The sequence below is a fragment of the Stegodyphus dumicola genome, chromosome 1, assembly GCF_044657685.1.
Source record: "Stegodyphus dumicola isolate Sdum_Otavi_A_Nest chromosome 1, ASM4465768v1".
In the NCBI taxonomy this organism is placed as follows: domain Eukaryota; kingdom Metazoa; phylum Arthropoda; class Arachnida; order Araneae; family Eresidae; genus Stegodyphus; species Stegodyphus dumicola.
In genome coordinates this window covers 190,181,687-190,204,355 of record NC_140768.1, presented here as the reverse complement: position 1 = coordinate 190,204,355, position 22,669 = coordinate 190,181,687, and positions in this window count along the sequence as shown.

Below are 22,669 nucleotides of genomic sequence, written 5' to 3'. Positions count from 1 at the left end.
TGCGTAGAAGTTCTTATGACACCCTTTGAAGCATCAGTCTCCTTAATCTTAGTATTGTTTCCGAGGATAGTACAAATCTTTGGTCTAGACAAGGTTTCTCAACAGGTGGTACGCGTACCACTGGTTGTACGCAAGAGAAAAATACGTGGTACACAAAGAAATAAAGTATTTTTAATTATTGAATACAAAAATTAAATACCCCAACATCCTGAATCTAATCATGTCAGCTTAAAGGATTAATCTGAAGAATATTTTAAGAGAAATTTATCGGAATTCAAAAATAGTAAACAAGTTATACGGTATTTCTCCCACTTTCCTAGCGTGCCTTCGTGGTGTAGTGGTTCTGCACGCTGGGTCGGTATTCCAAAGGTCCGTGGTTCGATTCCCGGAAGGCGGTTGCTAATTTGTCATCTTGCCTGCTTCCAAGAAACTTAATGTCTCTACAAAGTAATGAAATGTTTTGTTAGTTCAAGTGAAAAAACTTTGGAAGCTAGTTACTTAGTAAGCCAAAGAATTGCCAAGACTTAGCAGGCTCACATAAATCTTTATATTACCAGCAGTTAAAGATATCGTTTTGACGTTATTTAAGGAAAAAGAGGATAATGAACTTCATAATATTCCATTATCAAATGATACAGTAACTCGACGAATTCATAAAATGGCAAATTCCATGATAAGAAAAGGATGAAAGTACTAATATAACGACTTTGTTCAGTTATTAATTTATATACGTTTCGAAGAAGTTAAACTAATTATCGAAGAGTATTTATTTTGTGAATTTCCTCATGATAGGGCAACCGCAAATGGAATATTCCTTGGAATAAGTTCACTACCGTATGCAGTGACGGAGCTTGGGCTTTAACAGGAAAACATTCCACGGTTTTTTCTCAAATAAAGAAAGTTGCACATTAAATTTAGACACTGCTCTATTCATCGTGAAGCTTTAGTAGCCGAAACAATAACCAAAAACCTGAAAATTCTTTTGAATCAAGCTGTGAAAATTGTTAATTTTATTAAAAGCCGAGCTTTAAATTGAAGAATAGTTACGATTTTATGCCAAGAGATGGGCAATAGACATGGAACGCTTTTGTTACATTCCGAAGTATTGTAATTATCCAAAGGCAAAGTTTTAAATTGTTCTGAACTTCGATCCGAAAATCAAACTTTCCTCTGTGATTCAAAATTTGAATTAGAAAAATGTTTATTTAATAAATTATGATTGGCGCATTTAGCATATTTAGCTGATATTTTTGGAAACTTAAATGAATTAAATTTGGGATTACAAGAACAAAGCGTTAATTTGTTTATAATTAGATATCAAATAAATGTAATGATAAAAAAAAACTCGAGCTAATAATCAAAGAATTGTATAATAATATTTTAAGCTTTTTACCACATCTAGAAAGTTTTCTAACCGAAAATAATTTTAAAATAAAAGAAGAGTTAGCTTTCGACATTAAAAACCTTTTTCTTTTTTCATTGATAAATGATTTCAAAATGTATTTTGCCGAGGATTATGCAAAAGAAAATTGGATTAGAAATCCATTTTGTTCCAATGTACCTGAAATTTTGTCTCGCGAAGAAAAATTACAATTGAGAGAAATTTCCTGTGATCGAACTGTAGTTGAAGATTTCAAAAATAACAATTAATCAATTTTTTAATCAATTCGTTTAAATGTTACAAAATATGAAATCGATAACAAAAAAATTTCAAATTCCAAATTAGGGCTTCCAGAGGCCCATATTCGGTGGAAGATTAGGGTATTCAAAATTTGATGGCTCTAGGTACCGTCGTTGATGATAGGTATAAATGATGGGAAAAGATAAGAAATAAGTTAAAAAATTCACAATATGTTCAAAACATTAATGTTAAAATAAAAAAAAAAAAGTGCGAAACTGTATCTAAAATTAAGTAATATAATAAATAAACAGCGTGTATTTGAACAGTTACGTTCATGAAATATAACATGTAAGTTAAAATTCACAGTATGTTGAAAATTACGTAAGGTATAAAAAACGAATTTGCGTAAAATTAAATAAAACATATTAAAAATTAGAAACGTTAAGTAATAAAAAAGTTACAGCAACTGAATATGTTATTATGAACAGAAAATTTCAAATTCGATCAAAATTTCAAAATAAAATTAAGAAGAATAAGAATTTAAAAAAATTTCAAGAAATTATATTGTCATGAGGTGAAGAATTGTCACTAGAGGTAAGTCCCTTTTATTATTTTTTCCCTCAAAATGTACATTGTTTTCAGAGAAGCGCATTAAATGGCTTAAACGACAGACTTAAAAAATTTTTTTTTAAATATGCAATTCCATTTTTCATCAACACAGGACAGCGTGAGCATATCTCTGAAATTGTCTCTTCACAAAATCTTCACAAGTCTCTAATATACCACTTTCAGACACAGCCATAACTCACTAGTTGTCTAGAATTCCAGTGTTGTAAGTATCAGCTCAAGTACAACCTTACAAAATTCAGTAACAAAACTCACACAATTTACTTTTCTTAAAAAAAAATTAAGCTACTTTTATTACGCTATTATTTTGTGTTTCTGTTAACAATCATAAAATTAATTTTATGATACACATTATTCAGTTTTTCTTTTTCAATTTCTGGTAGAGTGATGGTCGCTTGGCTGATTAATCAAGGCAAAGCATGAGAGATATCCGCTTAAGCAAAAGAATGCCTTCATTTTCTAAGAGAAATCATTTATTATTTATAAAAGAGAAATATTTACATTACATTCGGGGAAAGCCGTGAAATGTTATCCAGTAATTGGGAGTATTCTATTCTCCAATGGCGATACTGTTTTTGGCAATTTTTCATTCTCTGGTGGAAGCAATAGTTTATTATTTAAAATAATGAATAAAATATAATGAAATAGGAAAATATAAATAAAACAATTAATAAAAGCAAGTGAATAAATTAAAAAATATAAAAATTACGTCCCGAAGGGCGTTTTTTTAACATTTTGTGTGTTACTTTATTTATTAAATCTCATATGCTTCGCACTTAAGCCATAAAATTCAGTTCAAGAGCAATATCTCAAAATAATTTTAAATTGAGCGTATCTTTAGAATTTCGGATACACAGTTTCATCAATTGAACTGCGATGCTTAACCACCAGGGTGCCTGGGCGCATAGCCCTACCCCTCATCGAATAACATGATAAAAGTCTCTAATTATGAGAAATATAACTGAATGTGCTAAATAATTAAATAAATACATATTTTTTACCTTAAGTACCTAATTACTAATCCATACATAATTAACTATTTTTTAACAACTATTTCACAGAAGAATACATGACACACAAGAGAAACAAAATACGAAGTGCGACGCCTTAGTGCCACTAGTAAACACAAAATGCAATCAGGAGGAAAAAAGAACAATATACAATAAAGAATCTGAGCAACAATTTTCATAACACATATACAAAATACATATTACTAGTGTAGTGCCGATCGCTTGGAGCTGTGATGAAAACCAGATGCCGTGACGTCATTCTCTCTACGAGCTGCGAAGGCGCCAAGCAAAAATTAGGGAAATTACCGTTTTGAGATGATAGACGATTGACGTGAAAGCAGAGACGCTGCTTCTGTTCAAAAAGAACTTTGACGAATCATTACTTGTTTAATTCTCTTAAATGTTAAATTTATGTAATAATCGTTTGTCTAATTAAAATGTCTTTCGTTAATTAATTTGTTCATCGTTTAAAATCCCCACAAAAATTTTCTCAGAAGTGGGATAGCACTTCAGCACTCGAATGAACTGTAGTTTTACCTGCTTTCCTGGATTACTACCGGTTTTGAAGAATAACTGTTGCTGTGCTGGACTGTTTTACGATTTATAATCAACTATGTTTCGAACAAAAACCTCATCAAACTCCTAGGAATGCGTGCTGATTTACCTGAACTGAAACTGCGTAATTGTGAGTAAATAGTGTGCGGCTCTATTAAAGACTGGAATTAATTTTAATAATACTGGATGTCAAGTGTCAAGACGTGAATTGTGGCCAAAAATCCATCGGACATAATCTGTTTGTACTCGCCTCTTGTCGACACCATTTGTGATCCATTGGATGGTATGGAAGTAATTTGTTTCGTTTCTGTTTCCGGATTATAGAGCCAGGAACATCGTGGATTACCATTATATGAAGTGAGTGATTTTCTCAATTTTATTAACTATGTTTCTAATTGATGTGCCGGGAATGGAAGATGTCCTGAAAAGTGAAAAAGCGCATAATATAAAATTATTGCACAAAATAATATTTAACGATGTGGGCGACAGAAATAATCGAAAAAGGTTAAGACAATTTAGTGGTTTCTCTTTAGAAGAGAATAGTAAAGAACTTAATGAAAAACTCGAAAAAATCAAACAAGATTTTCAGGCTTATGAATTAATTTCCATTGCCAATGTTTTATGCATTGATAGCTCTGGCACACAAGATGACTTAGCAACCCGAATTGTTTCTTATCTGAATAATTTAGAATTGCTTAAAAATAATGTAATTTTAGAAGAAAGTGAAAACGAAAGTGATTTAGAGGGTGTGGATGGTGGGGATAAAAATGAAGTAGATGATAATGTTCGAGATGAAACGAAACTAAGAAACAATTCTGGTGCCACAGTGAGACAACTTCCTTCCCAATGTGCTAATGATAATATTCTTAGTACAATTGAAAACAAGTCGAATGTATTTCATAACTGTAGTATAAATGTTACTATTGAAGACATCAAATCTTTTGTTGCTCAATTTGATGGCCAAAACCACGAAAATGTCAGTAATTGGGTCGAAAGTTTTGAAGATGCAGCTACCATTCTTCAGTTAAATGATTTACAAAAACTGATTTTTGCTAAACGCCTAATGACAGGCAAAGCAAAACTATTTGTTCTTAGTGAACCAAAGTTGAACTCATGGCAAATTTTTAAGAATGCTATTCTTGATGAATTCCGGTCCAGCTGCAATTCGGCCGAACTGCATGAGTTATTATCAAAACAAAAAATGAAGAGCAATGAAACATTTGATGAGTTTTTTTTAAATATGGAAAGAATTGCTAAAAATGGTCTAATTGAAGATGTTGCTTTAATACGATATGTTATAGATGGTATACCAGGCTCCGCGTTTAAAAAATCTTGCTTGTATGGGTCACAAACATTAACTGATTTTAAGAACAAATTGAAGCTTTATCAACAGATATGTGATGATGAAGAAAAGTCGCGAACGTCTAAAACAAAATTTGAAAGTAAACAAAAAATTGAATCTAGGCATAAATATGACTCAAAAAATTCTGTTAACCAAACAAAGCGTAACGTAACCGATAGTCGAGAAACAATTCCTGAAATTAAACGTAATACAACCTGTTTCAACTGCGGTGAAAGCGGTCATATTTCCAAACAATGTGTTCATAAAGATAAGGGAGTCAAGTGTTTTAAATGTAAAGAATTTGGGCACCGAAGTTTCGAATGCTCAAATACGAATTCGAAACCAGAAGTATCAACCGTGAATATTGATGTAGTCTCGAAATTGACCAAAGAAGTAAAAATTAATGATGTATATGTAACCGCGTTAATAGACACAGGAAGTCAAACTACTTTGTTACGTAGATCGACTTTTGATAAACTGAATATCGAAGGCCTCGTGCCCGTAAGTTCAACGCTGAGTGGGTTTGGTAAATGTCAAGTAAAACCTCTAGGTTTCTTTAAAGGTAATATTAAAATTAATGATTTCCAGTGTACTGCAGATATTTGTGTTGTAGACAACAATGTAATGACACATGAAGCCATTTTAGGCTTAAACGTAATATTAAAAGGTGAAATATTAATAAATGAAAATGGGGTTACCATAAAAAGTAAGTCACAGAGTGTAGAGAAAGTAAATATTGTATCTGTTTTACCTGTTAACCTAGCTAGTAACGAAGAAGAAATAAACATTGCACCTAGTGTTCCAAACTACTTTAAAGAGACTGTTCAACAGTTAGTTTCGAACTATATGCCATGTAAGACCAAATCTACGGACATACAGTTAAAAATTTTCGTTAAAAATAACGAACCAGTATCGCATCAACCGCGTAGATTACCGTTTGCGGAAAAGAAAATCGTTGAAACCCAAATATCCGAATGGCTAAAGTCAGGAATTATAGAACAGAGTCCTTCGGAATATTCCAGCCCATTGGTCATTGTTAAGAAGAAAGACGGGACACCAAGAGTTTGCGTTGATTATCGTCGTTTAAACAAAGTTGTCGTAAAGGATAGATTTCCCCTTCCCCTGATGGAGGATATCCTAGACCGCCTTCAAGAAGCACGTGTTTTCAGCACTATTGATCTCAAAAATGGCTTTTTTCACGTGGACGTCGAAAAGGAAAGTCGGAAGTACACATCATTTGTTACGCATGAAGGACAGTACCAGTTTTTGAAAGTGCCGTTTGGACTCTGTAACTCACCAGCTGTATTCCAGAGATTCATAAATACCATTTTCCGACCGTTAGTTAACAATGGCATCGTTTTGCCGTACATGGACGATATCATCATTTTGTCCGCCTCATACGAAGAGGGAATCGAGAGGCTGAGTCAAGTTTTAAATCTAGCGAGTGAATACGGATTGGAAATAAATTTTAAAAAATCGCAATTCTTAAAGAAACGAATTGACTTTTTAGGCCATGTCATAGAAGAGGGTAAAATTTTCCCATACACTTTGAAGACGCAAGCTGTTATAAATTTCCCTGAACCATCTAATTTAAAACAGATCCGAAGTTTTCTTGGGCTGACAGGGTATTTCAGAAAATTTATTAATAAATACTCTATAATTGCCAAGCCACTTAGCGACCTGCTAAAAAAGGGTAATAAGTTCGAATTCGGTGAAGAACAAAAGATCGCATTCAATCGTTTGAAATCAGCGCTAGCTGAGAAGCCTGTACTTGCAATTTATAACCCTAATTATGAAACCGAACTACACACAGACGCCAGTATAGAAGGATATGGGGCGATTCTAATGCAGAAACCCCCAGGTGATAGCAGTTTTCACCCCACTTATTTTATGAGTAGGAAAACCTCTGATGCAGAGAAAAAGTACTCAAGTTACGAGTTGGAGGTCCTCGCGATCGTAGAAGCACTGAAAAGGTTCCGTGTTTACCTTTTGGGAATTTCATTTAAGATAGTGACGGACTGTTCAGCATTTCAACGGACGATGGAAAAAAGAGATTTAGCGACGCGTGTTGCTCGTTGGGCTCTGTTGTTACAAGAATTCGATTATATTATAGAGCATCGTAAAGGTGTTAGAATGCCACATGTAGATGCTCTAAGTAGAGCTCCTGTAAACGTCTTATGCATTTCTATTGAAAATATCTTACCTAAATTAAAACTTTCTCAAGAAAATGACACTGAAATAAAAACTATTAAGGAATTATTGAAAACCTCAAGTTATGAAAATTATTGTAATAGAAATGGCGTACTATACAAGTTTATTGACGGTAAAGAATTGATAGTCGTACCGGAAAGTATGCAGACTGAAATCATAAAAGATGCTCACGAGAAAGGGCACACCGGTATCAAACATACAGAGAAACACCTGGATGAATACTACTTCATCCCCAAACTTCGGCAGAAGATAGAAAACGTTATCGCGAATTGCGTTCATTGCATCTTAATAAATCGCAAAGCAGGGAAAAAGGAAGGATTATTACATCCGCGATTCAAGGAGGACATTCCGTTGCATACTTATCATATAGATCACTTGGGTCCTCTGGAAAGTACCCACAAAAACTACAAGCACATATTAGTAGTGGTCGACGCCTTTACTAAATTTACTTGGATTTATCCAACAAAATCTACGACCTCAGCCGAGGTGATAGCGAAATTAGAAAATCAGAAGGCCATTTTTGGAAGCCCTTGTCAGATCATTTCTGATAGAGGAACGGCTTTCACATCCAGTGAGTTTTCTGACTACTGTACTAAAGAAGATATTAAACATCATCTAATGACCACAGGCCTGCCGAGAGCAAATGGACAAGTCGAACGAATCAACCAAGTCATTATATCAGTATTAGCGAAACTGTCCTTAAAAAAACCAACCGAATGGTATAAACACACACACGAAGTTCAGAGAACGCTTAACTCAACATATCAAAGAAGCATTAACACTACTCCGTTCGAATTACTCTTCGGTACTAAAATGAACAGTAAGGGCACCGATCAGCTCAAAGAACTGATAGAAAGTGAGTTTCAATCTCAATTCGAGTCTCAAAGAGAAGAATTACGAAAGCAAGCCAAGAGGCAAATTTTCCAAGTCCAACAGGAAAATAAAAAGACATATAATGCCAAAAGAAGACAAGCACAGCCTTACAAAGTTGGTGACTTAGTGGCAATCAAAAGGACTCAATTCGGACCACACTTAAAATTAAGAGCGAAGTATTTCGGACCTTATAAGATCAAGAAAGTTAAGGGTGGTAACACCTATGACGTAATAAAGGTAGGATGCCATGAGGGGCCCATATGCACCACCACATGTACCGAATTCCTCAAAAAATGGACAGAGCTTTAAAATTTTTCACGAACACTTATTTCTGTTATTGTATATTCTTGCTTGTTGCTTTTTTTTTTTTTTTTTTTTTTTTTTTTTGTATTTTGCAATGTCCTGGAGGGCCAGTCCACCCTCGGATGGCCGAAATGTAGTGCCGATCGCTTGGAGCTGTGATGAAAACCAGATGCCTTGACGTCATTCTCTCTACGAGCTGCGAAGGCGCCAAGCAAAAATTAGGGAAATTACCGTTTTGAGATGATAGACGATTGACGTGAAAGCAGAGACGCTGCTTCTGTTCAAAAAGAACTTTGACGAATCATTACTTGTTTAATTCTCTTAAATGTTAAATTTATGTAATAATCGTTTGTCTAATTAAAATGTCTTTCGTTAATTAATTTGTTCATCGTTTAAAATCCCCACACTAGCATTTAGGATCGCCCTTGGGCGTTTACTGAAATTGGGGTCCGTAGTATCATAACAATAGTTAACAACCACCACTGGATTGTCCAGAAGTTCCTGTTTATCATAAAATGCCCTAGATAGGCGGCAATAAAAATCACAAAGATCCTCTATTCTTAACTCTTTACGAATTTGGCTATTCCGAATGTACCAGGGGGCATTACATATCATACGCAATACCCCGTTTGGGGCAGCTTGCAACTGCCATCTCAAACTTTTGCACGAGTATGCCCAGACGAGGCATGCATAACTAAGAATTGAACGCAACATGGTTTTGTAAATGAGCAACTTATTATCAATAGATAGAACACTGTTTCGAGCAATTAAGGGGAAGAGTGAAGCTTTACTAGCTCGAAACTGCCTGAGAATATGTGTAACGTGTGGGTTCCATGTAAGAGATTTACTGAGGGTACACAGTTTCATGAGCTGGAGATAAAAATGTTTCTTCTATACAACGTTGCCATTGCTCGCTTTGAAATCCTTGAAATTGTTAATCAAAAATTCGTTAAAGTTTTACAAAATATGAAATTGATAATAAAACAAATTCCATATTGCGAATTTGGGCTTATGCAGTAATACACTTATGCAGATTCTTCATTATTTAATTTCTTCAAATATAATACAGGGCGATAATATTTGGTGGCAACAGTTTGAAAAGTGAAACGGACATTGAGAGTGATTCGATGCAAAATAGCAAAACGAAAACAATAGTCCCTCAGGGACAGAGCCCCTTTGGACTAACAATAAATTTAATTTTGCTCAGCCTAGAAAGAAGAAAGAAACTGCGTAACTGGAATGTTATTTGTATGTTATAAATAGTGAACTGCAGCTCCATGCAGTATAAGGGTAAGTAATAATGCAGATTATTTCTTTTCCAAGTTACAGTTATGCCGAGATTATCAAGCATTCTGCTTGATGTGTTCCGGCTGTCATCAGATGTTTGCTCTTTGGGCGCTGAAAAGAGAATAAGTTCGAAGTGTGAGTCCAGAAGGGCAGGAGCTAATGGCGAAGGGGCGTGACCAGTTGTCACGTGGGCTGCAAGCTGACTTATCATTGGTTGCGAGTCTTCTGAGGAATACCTCGCTAAAATTGCAATTAAATACAGTACAAAACATATATGAAAGTAGAAATAGTAAAATTAATTATACAAATCAGTCTTCTAAATTATTTACATATGCATATTAGTCCAAGTTCGTCAGGAGATAAACACATAGCACGGGAAGAAGGGCTCGTAAACTAAGATGGGGCTCAGACGCTTGCTGCTTGAGTTTGGTGTCACTGAAAGTAGATACTATGGTGATCATTATTTAATAGACACTAATTAAGTGGGGAAGTCTTGGTTTTCCTTAATCAGGTAAGCAGCATAAGGCCTGAGAAACCTATCTTCGGCAAGTATCTCGTAGTGAAACAAGTTAAAGTTCATAAGATGTTCACAATTTATCGCACCATTGAAGAAACTTGCATTAATCTTGCGAATAAATTGATTTAGTGGTTCAATGGTGGTTTTATGGTAAAAGCGCAGAATAGGCTGCATCAACAAAGTTCAGTAGGCGGAGCTGTGTGACGTCCATAAATGGGCGGAACTAAGCTTGTGCCATCACAATGTAGTCTCCATGGACCTTATAAGAGATAGACTAACCCAGTGGGCGGGGCGCGCGTCACAGACATGTCGGCAAGAAAGAGTAGGGACGATCAGGTTTACTTTAACACTGAAACCTATGGCGTTTGTATCACATAACTCTTTTTAATTATTAAATGTGATACGTTGTATAATGATGAGATTATGAAAGCCAAAGTTTTTTCCAAATAGGATTTATTATATCTCATTAAATCACTTTTTACTGCATTTCGAGCAATTTTTTCACGCATAATCCTTGTACAAACATCTTTACTTTCGTACAACGGTAAAAACTCTAAGTACAAAATTTATGAACTTAATTTTGCGTAAAAATAAAGTAAAATTAAATAAGATTGATAGTACGTGATGCTTTGAAATAAATAAGGTAAAATTAAACAAGATCTGATATTTTTTTTTTAATTTAATGAACATTTTCAGGCAGTGATTTTCCAAACTGTAATAGCATTACAAAACGATCATAGTTATTTGATTATATGATATTTAAATTATTAACATTAAAGTGGATTAGTTATTTTAATAATTCATAAAATTCGGAGTATAAAATTTTCTGAGCATAATGACGGGAAAAAAAACATAAAATAAAATCTAGAAGAACTCAGATTTTATATTACGCCCAAAAGGAACCTTTTTTTAGTTTTCTGTGTTACCTATATTTATTGAATATCATGTTCTTCGCCCGTAAACCACATACATTTGAAAACAGCATATCTTTTGAATTTCCGCACTGGAAATAAAACTGTTATTTTCCGTACAGTGCTCGCTCTGAACTCGTTGAGTTTGTTAATCAAAAATTCGTTAAATTTTTACAAAATATGAAATAGATTTAAATAAAATTCGAAATTCGGCCGTCCAGATGCCCATGTTCGGGTGGAGGATTACATAATTCAAAATTTGATGGCTCTAGAAACCGTCGTTTTTGTCACAGTGCAAGAAACATACATGTATTCATGCAGATTCTACATTATTTAATTTCTTTACATATAATACAGGTAGATAATATTTGGTAACAACAATTTGCAAGGCCACTTATAGTAAAACAGCGCAAAATGCCGCTTCGAGACTAGCAGCCTTTCTAGGCTACCGCCGCTTTGGGTTAATAAACTAAATTAACAGTAAATAAAAAAATCTTAAGCAGAACTAAAAATAAATTTAAAAAATAATCACTATAAAATACAAGCAAAATTAATTATTACGGTTAAATACAATTTTAATATTAGAATTAAATGTATAAAAATTAAGATGCCAAACGTGCTTATCACTATGATGTATTATGAAGTATAATTGAAATAAAATTCCTTTATAGAAATCGTGCTGTAATACTTATCTATAATTTTAAAAAAGCAGAAAAATTTAGAATTTTAAACAAAATCTTCAAAAATTCGTTTTTAAATATTTTAATATTTTTTACTTATTTACACCAATAAAAAGCATAAAAATTGCAAGAGAAAAATTTTTGTATGGAATTTTCTGTTACTTTAAATTTAAAATATTATTTTTAAAAAGTAGTAGTTACAGATTTCCTTACAGCATAGAAAAAGCTAAAAAAATATCCAGCCCTGAAAGCATGCAATAGCTTCATAATTATTTGGAACGTTAATTATGCTTGATAAATATGCTAAATTTTAAAAAATCAATCTCACTTTCAAAAATAAAAATATGTAGAAATTCTCATTTGTGAAATGAGGCTCTACAACCAGCTTTTTGTTGACAATTATACACGCTGCAATAGGCAACCAATGTTAAATTCCTGCGAGTCGTCCCCACTCCTCCGTATGTGATCAAGGTGACAGCCGGCAACGCCTCAGACGAGGGAGAAAACCCGTTTGGGTTAGTCTATTTCTTATAAGGTCCATGACGTTTCATCTGCGACGTCACTGACAACGCCCCTAACCCTTAGATGCAGAACTCCCATTTTACAATTACTATTATTTAAAGAAGCCCGCTGAAGTGAGAAAGTGAAGAAACGATATTGCAAACAAATCAGATCGCTGTCCAGTTTATGATAATGAATTTCAAAACTCTTTTTTTTTTTTATAAATTAATTTTATTTTTAGAATAAATATTAATAAGAACATTGATAAAACCTTACAGAACGTAATTAATGTTACTAGAATGCCGCCGGATGTTTTTAATGTAAGAATATTACGTTAGATAGAAGCGTCTTTAATAGAATATTTTCAAAGTTTTTGATGTCACCAGTGACGTATAGATCTACCACTAAAAATCATTAGTCACTGTTAAACACAGGCCACCTGTGATCTGGACAGCAATCTTGGATTTATTTTAATAACCATCTCAATGATATAATTTTAAATACATTTAATTTACAATATGTCTCTCTGATAACTTCAAGGACATTCTCATATTATAATAATTTATAAAATATGTTTGTAATGCCGTATTTTGCGTGTATGATAGATTGAGGTTTTATTTATTAAACAAAGAAACACGAAAAAGAACAAAAACCACGAATGTAAAGTGTTTGCAATATAGTATGCAGCACCTAAAAAGGCCTTCAAGAAAAACTATTTTAAATTTTGCACATATATTTGCGCTATTTACTGAATAGCTGAATGCACTAAATGCAGTCAATGCATATTTGAAATGAAAAGTATGAATTTCAGAGTTCTTCAACTGCAAAACCTCCCTCCGCCTAAAAAAAAAAATAAAAATAAAGGTGGCCTTTATCTTTGTGGCTATCAAACATAACAAATAAAGGATCCGAGTCTTTTATAAAACGGACCAAACTCTGTAATGAGCTATTTAAGAAAACCACCAACATACCGAAAAAAAAAATAAATAAATAAAAAAATAAAAAACTTCCCAACTCCGCCCATCAAATTGGACGCCTGCCGGTTAGTAAGAAAATGGCTTACAATTACTTGTTTACCATGCGCTCTGCATAATCTGTTTCTCACACACAGAATGGCAACGGAAAGTTTAGAAAGGGGGCAGAAAACGATGGGGGAGGGAAGGAAAAAGAAGAGCTTATAATAATAAACAAGGGAGATAAAACGGGTTGTGATGGACAAGCGAATAATGGGGGGAAATAGACACAAGTTTTTTGACGTCTTCATAATTTCTACACAACCGTGACCGGGTAGAGATTAGGCCTGTCTTTTCCTGTTTAGAAAAGCAGACCTTTTTTTCTGTTACCCTTTTTAATCCGAAGTTCTTGGGGTTTTTTTTAATATTATTATGATATTATTTTATTTATTTAAGTGCTTTGGGTTAGGTGAAATACAACTTGAATAATAAGTACGACTAACAAGATGAAATGCTGTCTTTCTCTCTTTTAAAAAATGATTATTACGAGAACGTTAGCAGCGTTGACTGAAATTCTGTTCAAGATTTAAAACAGTTCGCTTAACAAACAAGTGGACAAACGCAATAAATGAATAAATGAAAAACTTTTTAAAAAATATAGCTTGCATAATCGTTTTTCCGAAAAAACAATGATGTAAATGCAAAAATGTTACATACCCATTTCTAGGCAGTTCTTAGCGAATTATTCCGAGGTAAGTAACATATGGCATACATTATAAAAAGCAGACCTCTAGTAAGCTGAATGGGTGAAATGTCTTCTAAAACATTTTTAACTGATGGTATTCCGATAGCGAACAGTAGATATATCATAAAGCACACTGCGAAAAAAAGGGGGGACAGTTCTATATCCCCCGTTCTACTGGGCCGATTGAGGAAATTCAACTTGTGTTTGTCATGTCTCGAAAGCGCGACTTAGAATATGTATTAGATTTATATGTAGCATTATTCTAATATAGGTATTTTGATACGAAATCTGACTTTTCTGAAATAACATACCAATTTTTTTCCATATTTCCAATCTACGACTCAAATTACGCCAAAGTACCAAGTTTTGTAAAAATCGCACGAGCAGGTTTTAAAAGATTAGCTCTCAAAATTTTAGTTCCTCAATGTTAATTGAGTTTGGTATACATTGATTAATCTCTCTTTTTTTTTATTAAACTTATTTGATTCTTCCTTTCACATTTCGAAATTCAGGTTCATTCCAAATAAAATTCACCCATTTTTATGATTCTTTTTTAAAATTTGTATTTTTAAATAATTTTTATAATTTTTTCAAAAAAAATTGAATAATTCAATCTATAAAAATCTATCTTCGAATCTATAAAAATTTTACCATCATCTTAAAGTAGCCATATTTCTACCTGCAAAAAATTACAATTTTTTATTCAAATTTTCCGAAGATATACGTGAATTTATTATACTGGCACGTTTTGAAATTTGGCATATTTGTTGAAAGTGATAAAACATAAAATGTGGTTTAAACACTTTGCTAAAATTATTTGAAGGTAGGAACGATGTAACTTTTTTGCCGTTCATGCACAATGTAAAAACATAGAAACCAGGTGCTCCCCCCCCCCCGCGGTATAATGGAAGGGAAAGGAAAATTGGTTGCTAGCTCGCCAAGTGAATTATTCTTGGTACAAACTGAAAAAAATTACGCCAAGATAAATTTTCGAATTTCTCCGTAAATTTCGCACCAAATTTTACAAAATTAAATATGTAAATTATTGCGAAATTCATGAACTATTCTTAAATATCCCAAGTTTATTAGGAAATAAACAGTTTTAAAGGATAGAGCTAATATGAGCTACAGATCTAAGATGAAATATTCTTAACACGCGAGGAATATCGAAGATCACCAAAATCATTCACAAAGCAAAGTGTAAATTAATAATCACTGAATAGAAAGCACACCAGTGTAAAGCAAGACAGAAACCTTAATTCTACTGACTCATCCCCTTCACAGCTTCACAGCTTAATAGGATTTTTCCAGATCTAGTTATAAACTCAACGTTTATCGATTTGGCATTAAAATTTTTATAAAATAAATGAACACATACGAAATGGATCCCTAAAGACCGCATTAAGTCATAAGGGAGTAATTAAGAATCTCATTCCCATTAGGAGCTCTTGGGCTTTATACAGGGTTCCTTGCTAATGTAGTTTAATTTTCATTGATCAAACTAAGAGAGCCTTAAAATTTCGCTCTAAGGAACGTGAATCATATGTTAGGAAAAAAAGAAACACATAAACCCTCTGTTGCACAATTATGTTGGTCAGAAAGTCCCATTTTCCATTTTTCTGCAGCCAAAATTAATTAAAAAAAATGACCACTTAGATTTTCTAGAAGCTTTCACATTCATGAAAATGTTTCAGTTCTAGCTAACGATCGCGATTCCAGTCCAGTTTTACCCTCAGCTTTTAAGGAAATTATTTTATAGTTGTTTTCATTTTTCATCAATAGATGGCGCCAGCAGCTTACCCTTCTTCCTCTCAGTTTTATCGCGTTATGTTGTCTTATCAGTGTCTTCTCATTCGTCATTTGCACTTCTGCAACTGAAGAAGTGGATTCTATATTTAAACCTTCAAAACTAGTCCTCCAAATTGATGAATATTACACTGATTCTTGATGCTTTAACTAGTTCCAATAATCAAGAATATAAAGATAAATAAATTGCCAGGTTAATTAACCCGTTATTATGATATGATCTTTACCATAGCCATAAGTATAGGTTTATTTGTAGCACAAAGTCTTGCCTATGCTAAAAATTCAGTTTAATAAAAGTATTGCTTAAATCTTCACAAGTCTCTAATAGACCACTTTCAGACACAGCCATAACTCACTAGTTGTCTAGAATTCCAGTGTTGTAAGTATCAGCTCAAGTACAACCTTACAAAATTCAGTAACGAAACTCACACAATTTACTTTTCTTAAAGAAAAATTAAGCTACTTTTATTACGCTATTATTTTGTGTTTCTGTTAACAATCATAAAATTAATTTTATGATACACATTATTCAGTTTTTCTTTTTCAATTTCTGGTAGAGTGATGGTCGCTTGGCTGATTAATCAAGGCAAAGCATGAGAGATATCCGCTTAAGCAAAAGAATGCCTTCATTTTCTAAGAGAAATCATTTATTATTTATAAAAGAGAAATATTTACATTACATTCGGGGAAAGCCGTGAAATGTTATCCAGTAATTGGCAGTATTCTATTCTCCAATGGCGATACTGTTTTTGGCAATTTTTCATTCTCTGGTGGAAGCAATAGTTTATTATTTTAATGAAATAGGAAAATATAAATAAAACAATTAATAAAAGCAAGTGAATAAATTAAAAAATATAAAAATTACGTCCCGAGGGGCGTTTTTTTAACATTTTGTGTGTTACCTTTATTCATTAAATCTCATATGCTTCGCACTTAAGCAATAAAATTCAGTTCAAGAGCAATATCTCAGAATAATTTTAAATTGAGCGTATCTTTAGAATTTCGGATACACAGTTTCATACATTGAACTGCGGTGCTTAACCACCAGGCTGCCTGGGCGCATAGCCCTACCCCTCATCGAATAACATGATAAAAGTTTCGAATTATGAGAAATATAACTGAATGTGCTAAATAATTAAATAAATACATATTTTTACCTTATGTACCTAATTACTAATCCATACATAATTAACTATTTTTTAACAACTATTTCACAGAAGAATACATGACACACAAGAGAAACAAAATACGAAGTGCGACGCCTTAGTGCCACTAGTAAACACAAAATGCAATCAGGAGGAAAAAAGAACAATATACAATAAAGAATCTGAGCAACAATTTGCATAACACATATACAAAATACATATTACTAACATTTAGGATCGCCCTTGAGCGTTTACTGAAATTGGGGTCCGTAGTATCATAACAATAGTTAACAACCACTGGATTGTCCAGAAGTTCCTGTTTATCATAAAATGCCCTAGATAGGCGGCAATAAAAATCACAAAGATCCTCTATTCTTAACTCTTTACGAATATGGCTATTCCGAATGTACCAGGGGGCATTACATATCATACGCAATACCCCGTTTTGGGCAGCTTGTAACTGCCTTCTCAAACTTTTGAACGAGTATGCCCAGACGAGACATGCATAACTAAGAATTGGACGCAACATGGTTTTGTAAATGAGCAACTTATTATCAATAGAAAGAACACTGTTTCGAGCAATTAAGGGGAAGAGTGAAGCTTTACTAGCTCGAAACTTTCTGAGAATATGTGTAAGGTGTGGGTTCCATGTAAGAGATTTACTGAGGGTACACAGTTTCATGAGCTGGAGATAAAAATGTTTCTTCTATACAACGTTGCCATTGCTCGCTTTGAAATCCTTGAGTTTGTTAATCAAAAATTCGTTAAAGTTTTACAAAATATGAAATTGATAATAAAACAAATTCCATATTGCGAATTTGGGCTTCCAGAGCCCCATATTCGCAGTAGGATTGCGTCATTCAAAATTGGATGGCTCTAGGTACCGTTGTTTTATCACAATGCGAGAAACGTAATACACTTATGCAGATTCTTCATTATGTAATTTCTTCAAATATAATACAGGGCAATAGCCTAGAAAGAAGAAAGAAACTGCGTAATTGGAATGTTATTTGTATGTTATAAATAGTGAACTGCAGCTCCATGCAGTATAAGGGTAAGTAATAATGCAGATTATTTCTTTTCCAAGTTACACTTATGCCGAGATTATCAAGCATTCTGCTTGATGTGTTCCGGCTGTCATCAGATGTTTGCTCTTTGGGCGCTGAAAAGAGAATAAGTTCGAAGTGTGAGTCCAGAAGGGCAGGAGCTAATGGCGAAGGGGCGTGACCAGTTGTCACGTGGGCTGCAAGCTGACTTATCATTGGTTGCGAGTCTTCTGAGGAATACCTCGCTAAAATTGCAATTAAATACAGTACAAAACATATATGAAAGTAGAAATAGTAAAATTAATTATACAAATCAGTCTTCTAAATTATTTACATATGCATATTAGTCCAAGTTCGTCAGGAGATAAACACATAGCACGGGAAGAAGGGCTCGTAAACTAAGATGGGGCTCAGACGCTTGCTGCTTGAGTTTGGTGTCACTGAAAGTAGATACTATGGTGATCATTATTTAATAGACACTAATTAAGTGGGGAAGTCTTGGTTTTCCTTAATCAGGTAAGCAGCATAAGGCCTGAGAAACCTATCTTCGGCAAGTATCTCGTAGTGAAACAAGTTAAAGTTCATAAGATGTTCACAATTTATCGCACCATTGAAGAAACTTGCATTAATCTTGCGAATAAATTGATTTAGTGGTTCAATGGTGGTTTTATGGTAAAAGCGCAGAATAGGCTGCATCAACAAAGTTCAGTAGGCGGAGCTGTGTGACGTCCATAAATGGGCGGAACTAAGCTTGTGCCATCACAATGTAGTCTCCATGGACCTTATAAGAGATAGACTAACCCAGTGGGCGGGGCGCGCGTCACAGACATGTCGGCAAGAAAGAGTAGGGACGATCAGGTTTACTTTAACACTGAAACCTATGGCGTTTGTATCACATAACTCTTTTTAATTATTAAATGTGATACGTTGTATAATGATGAGATTATGAAAGCCAAAGTTTTTTCCAAATAGGATTTATTATATCTCATTAAATCACTTTTTACTGCATTTCGAGCAATTTTTTCACGCATAATCCTTGTACAAACATCTTTACTTTCGTACAACGGTAAAAACTCTAAGTACAAAATTTATGAACTTAATTTTGCGTAAAAATAAAGTAAAATTAAATAAGATTGATAGTACGTGATGCTTTGAAATAAATAAGGTAAAATTAAACAAGATCTGATATTTTTTTTTTAATTTAATGAACATTTTCAGGCAGTGATTTTCCAAACTGTAATAGCATTACAAAACGATCATAGTTATTTGATTATATGATATTTAAATTATTAACATTAAAGTGGATTAGTTATTTTAATAATTCATAAAATTCGGAGTATAAAATTTTCTGAGCATAATGACGGGAAAAAAAACATAAAATAAAATCTAGAAGAACTCAGATTTTATATTACGCCCAAAAGGAACCTTTTTTTAGTTTTCTGTGTTACCTATATTTATTGAATATCATGTTCTTCGCCCGTAAACCACATACATTTGAAAACAGCATATCTTTTGAATTTCCGCACTGGAAATAAAACTGTTATTTTCCGTACAGTGCTCGCTCTGAACTCGTTGAGTTTGTTAATCAAAAATTCGTTAAATTTTTACAAAATATGAAATAGATTTAAATAAAATTCGAAATTCGGCCGTCCAGATGCCCATGTTCGGGTGGAGGATTACATAATTCAAAATTTGATGGCTCTAGAAACCGTCGTTTTTGTCACAGTGCAAGAAACATACATGTATTCATGCAGATTCTACATTATTTAATTTCTTTACATATAATACAGGTAGATAATATTTGGTAACAACAATTTGCAAGGCCACTTATAGTAAAACAGCGCAAAATGCCGCTTCGAGACTAGCAGCCTTTCTAGGCTACCGCCGCTTTGGGTTAATAAACTAAATTAACAGTAAATAAAAAAATCTTAAGCAGAACTAAAAATAAATTTAAAAAATAATCACTATAAAATACAAGCAAAATTAATTATTACGGTTAAATACAATTTTAATATTAGAATTAAATGTATAAAAATTAAGATGCCAAACGTGCTTATCACTATGATGTATTATGAAGTATAATTGAAATAAAATTCCTTTATAGAAATCGTGCTGTAATACTTATCTATAATTTTAAAAAAGCAGAAAAATTTAGAATTTTAAACAAAATCTTCAAAAATTCGTTTTTAAATATTTTAATATTTTTTACTTATTTACACCAATAAAAAGCATAAAAATTGCAAGAGAAAAATTTTTGTATGAAATTTTCTGTTACTTTAAATTTAAAATATTATTTTTAAAAAGTAGTAGTTACAGATTTCCTTACAGCATAGAAAAAGCTAAAAAAATATCCAGCCCTGAAAGCATGCAATAGCTTCATAATTATTTGGAACGTTAATTATGCTTGATAAATATGCTAAATTTTAAAAAATCAATCTCACTTTCAAAAATAAAAATATGTAGAAATTCTCATTTGTGAAATGAGGCTCTACAACCAGCTTTTTGTTGACAATTATACACGCTGCAATAGGCAACCAATGTTAAATTCCTGCGAGTCGTCCCCACTCCTCCGTATGTGATCAAGGTGACAGCCGGCAACGCCTCAGACGAGGGAGAAAACCCGTTTGGGTTAGTCTATTTCTTATAAGGTCCATGACGTTTCATCTGCGACGTCACTGACAACGCCCCTAACCCTTAGATGCAGAACTCCCATTTTACAATTACTATTATTTAAAGAAGCCCGCTGAAGTGAGAAAGTGAAGAAACGATATTGCAAACAAATCAGATCGCTGTCCAGTTTATGATAATGAATTTCAAAACTCTTTTTTTTTTATAAATTAATTTTATTTTTAGAATAAATATTAATAAGAACATTGATAAAACCTTACAGAACGTAATTAATGTTACTAGAATGCCGCCGGATGTTTTTAATGTAAGAATATTACGTTAGATAGAAGCGTCTTTAATAGAATATTTTCAAAGTTTTTGATGTCACCAGTGACGTATAGATCTACCACTAAAAATCATTAGTCACTGTTAAACACAGGCCACCTGTGATCTGGACAGCAATCTTGGATTTATTTTAATAACCATCTCAATGATATAATTTTAAATACATTTAATTTACAATATGTCTCTCTGATAACTTCAAGGACATTCTCATATTATAATAATTTATAAAATATGTTTGTAATGCCGTATTTTGCGTGTATGATAGATTGAGGTTTTATTTATTAAACAAAGAAACACGAAAAAGAACAAAAACCACGAATGTAAAGTGTTTGCAATATAGTATGCAGCACCTAAAAAGGCCTTCAAGAAAAACTATTTTAAATTTTGCACATATATTTGCGCTATTTACTGAATAGCTGAATGCACTAAATGCAGTCAATGCATATTTGAAATGAAAAGTATGAATTTCAGAGTTCTTCAACTGCAAAACCTCCCTCCGCCTAAAAAAAAAAATAAAAATAAAGGTGGCCTTTATCTTTGTGGCTATCAAACATAACAAATAAAGGATCCGAGTCTTTTATAAAACGGACCAAACTCTGTAATGAGCTATTTAAGAAAACCACCAACATACCGAAAAAATAAATAAATAAATAAAAAAATAAAAAACTTCCCAACTCCGCCCATCAAATTGGACGCCTGCCGGTTAGTAAGAAAATGGCTTACAATTACTTGTTTACCATGCGCTCTGCATAATCTGTTTCTCACACACAGAATGGCAACGGAAAGTTTAGAAAGGGGGCAGAAAACGATGGGGGAGGGAAGGAAAAAGAAGAGCTTATAATAATAAACAAGGGAGATAAAACGGGTTGTGATGGACAAGCGAATAATGGGGGGAAATAGACACAAGTTTTTTGACGTCTTCATAATTTCTACACAACCGTGACCGGGTAGAGATTAGGCCTGTCTTTTCCTGTTTAGAAAAGCAGACCTTTTTTCTGTTACCCTTTTTAATCCGAAGTTCTTGGGGTTTTTTTTAATATTATTATGATATTATTTTATTTATTTAAGTGCTTTGGGTTAGGTGAAATACAACTTGAATAATAAGTACGACTAACAAGATGAAATGCTGTCTTTCTCTCTTTTAAAAAATGATTATTACGAGAACGTTAGCAGCGTTGACTGAAATTCTGTTCAAGATTTAAAACAGTTCGCTTAACAAACAAGTGGACAAACGCAATAAATGAATAAATGAAAAACTTTTTAAAAAATATAGCTTGCATAATCGTTTTTCCGAAAAAACAATGATGTAAATGCAAAAATGTTACATACCCATTTCTAGGCAGTTCTTAGCGAATTATTCCGAGGTAAGTAACATATGGCATACATTATAAAAAGCAGACCTCTAGTAAGCTGAATGGGTGAAATGTCTTCTAAAACATTTTTAACTGATGGTATTCCGATAGCGAACAGTAGATATATCATAAAGCACACTGCGAAAAAAAGGGGGGACAGTTCTATATCCCCCGTTCTACTGGGCCGATTGAGGAAATTCAACTTGTATTTGTCATGTCTCGAAAGCGCGAC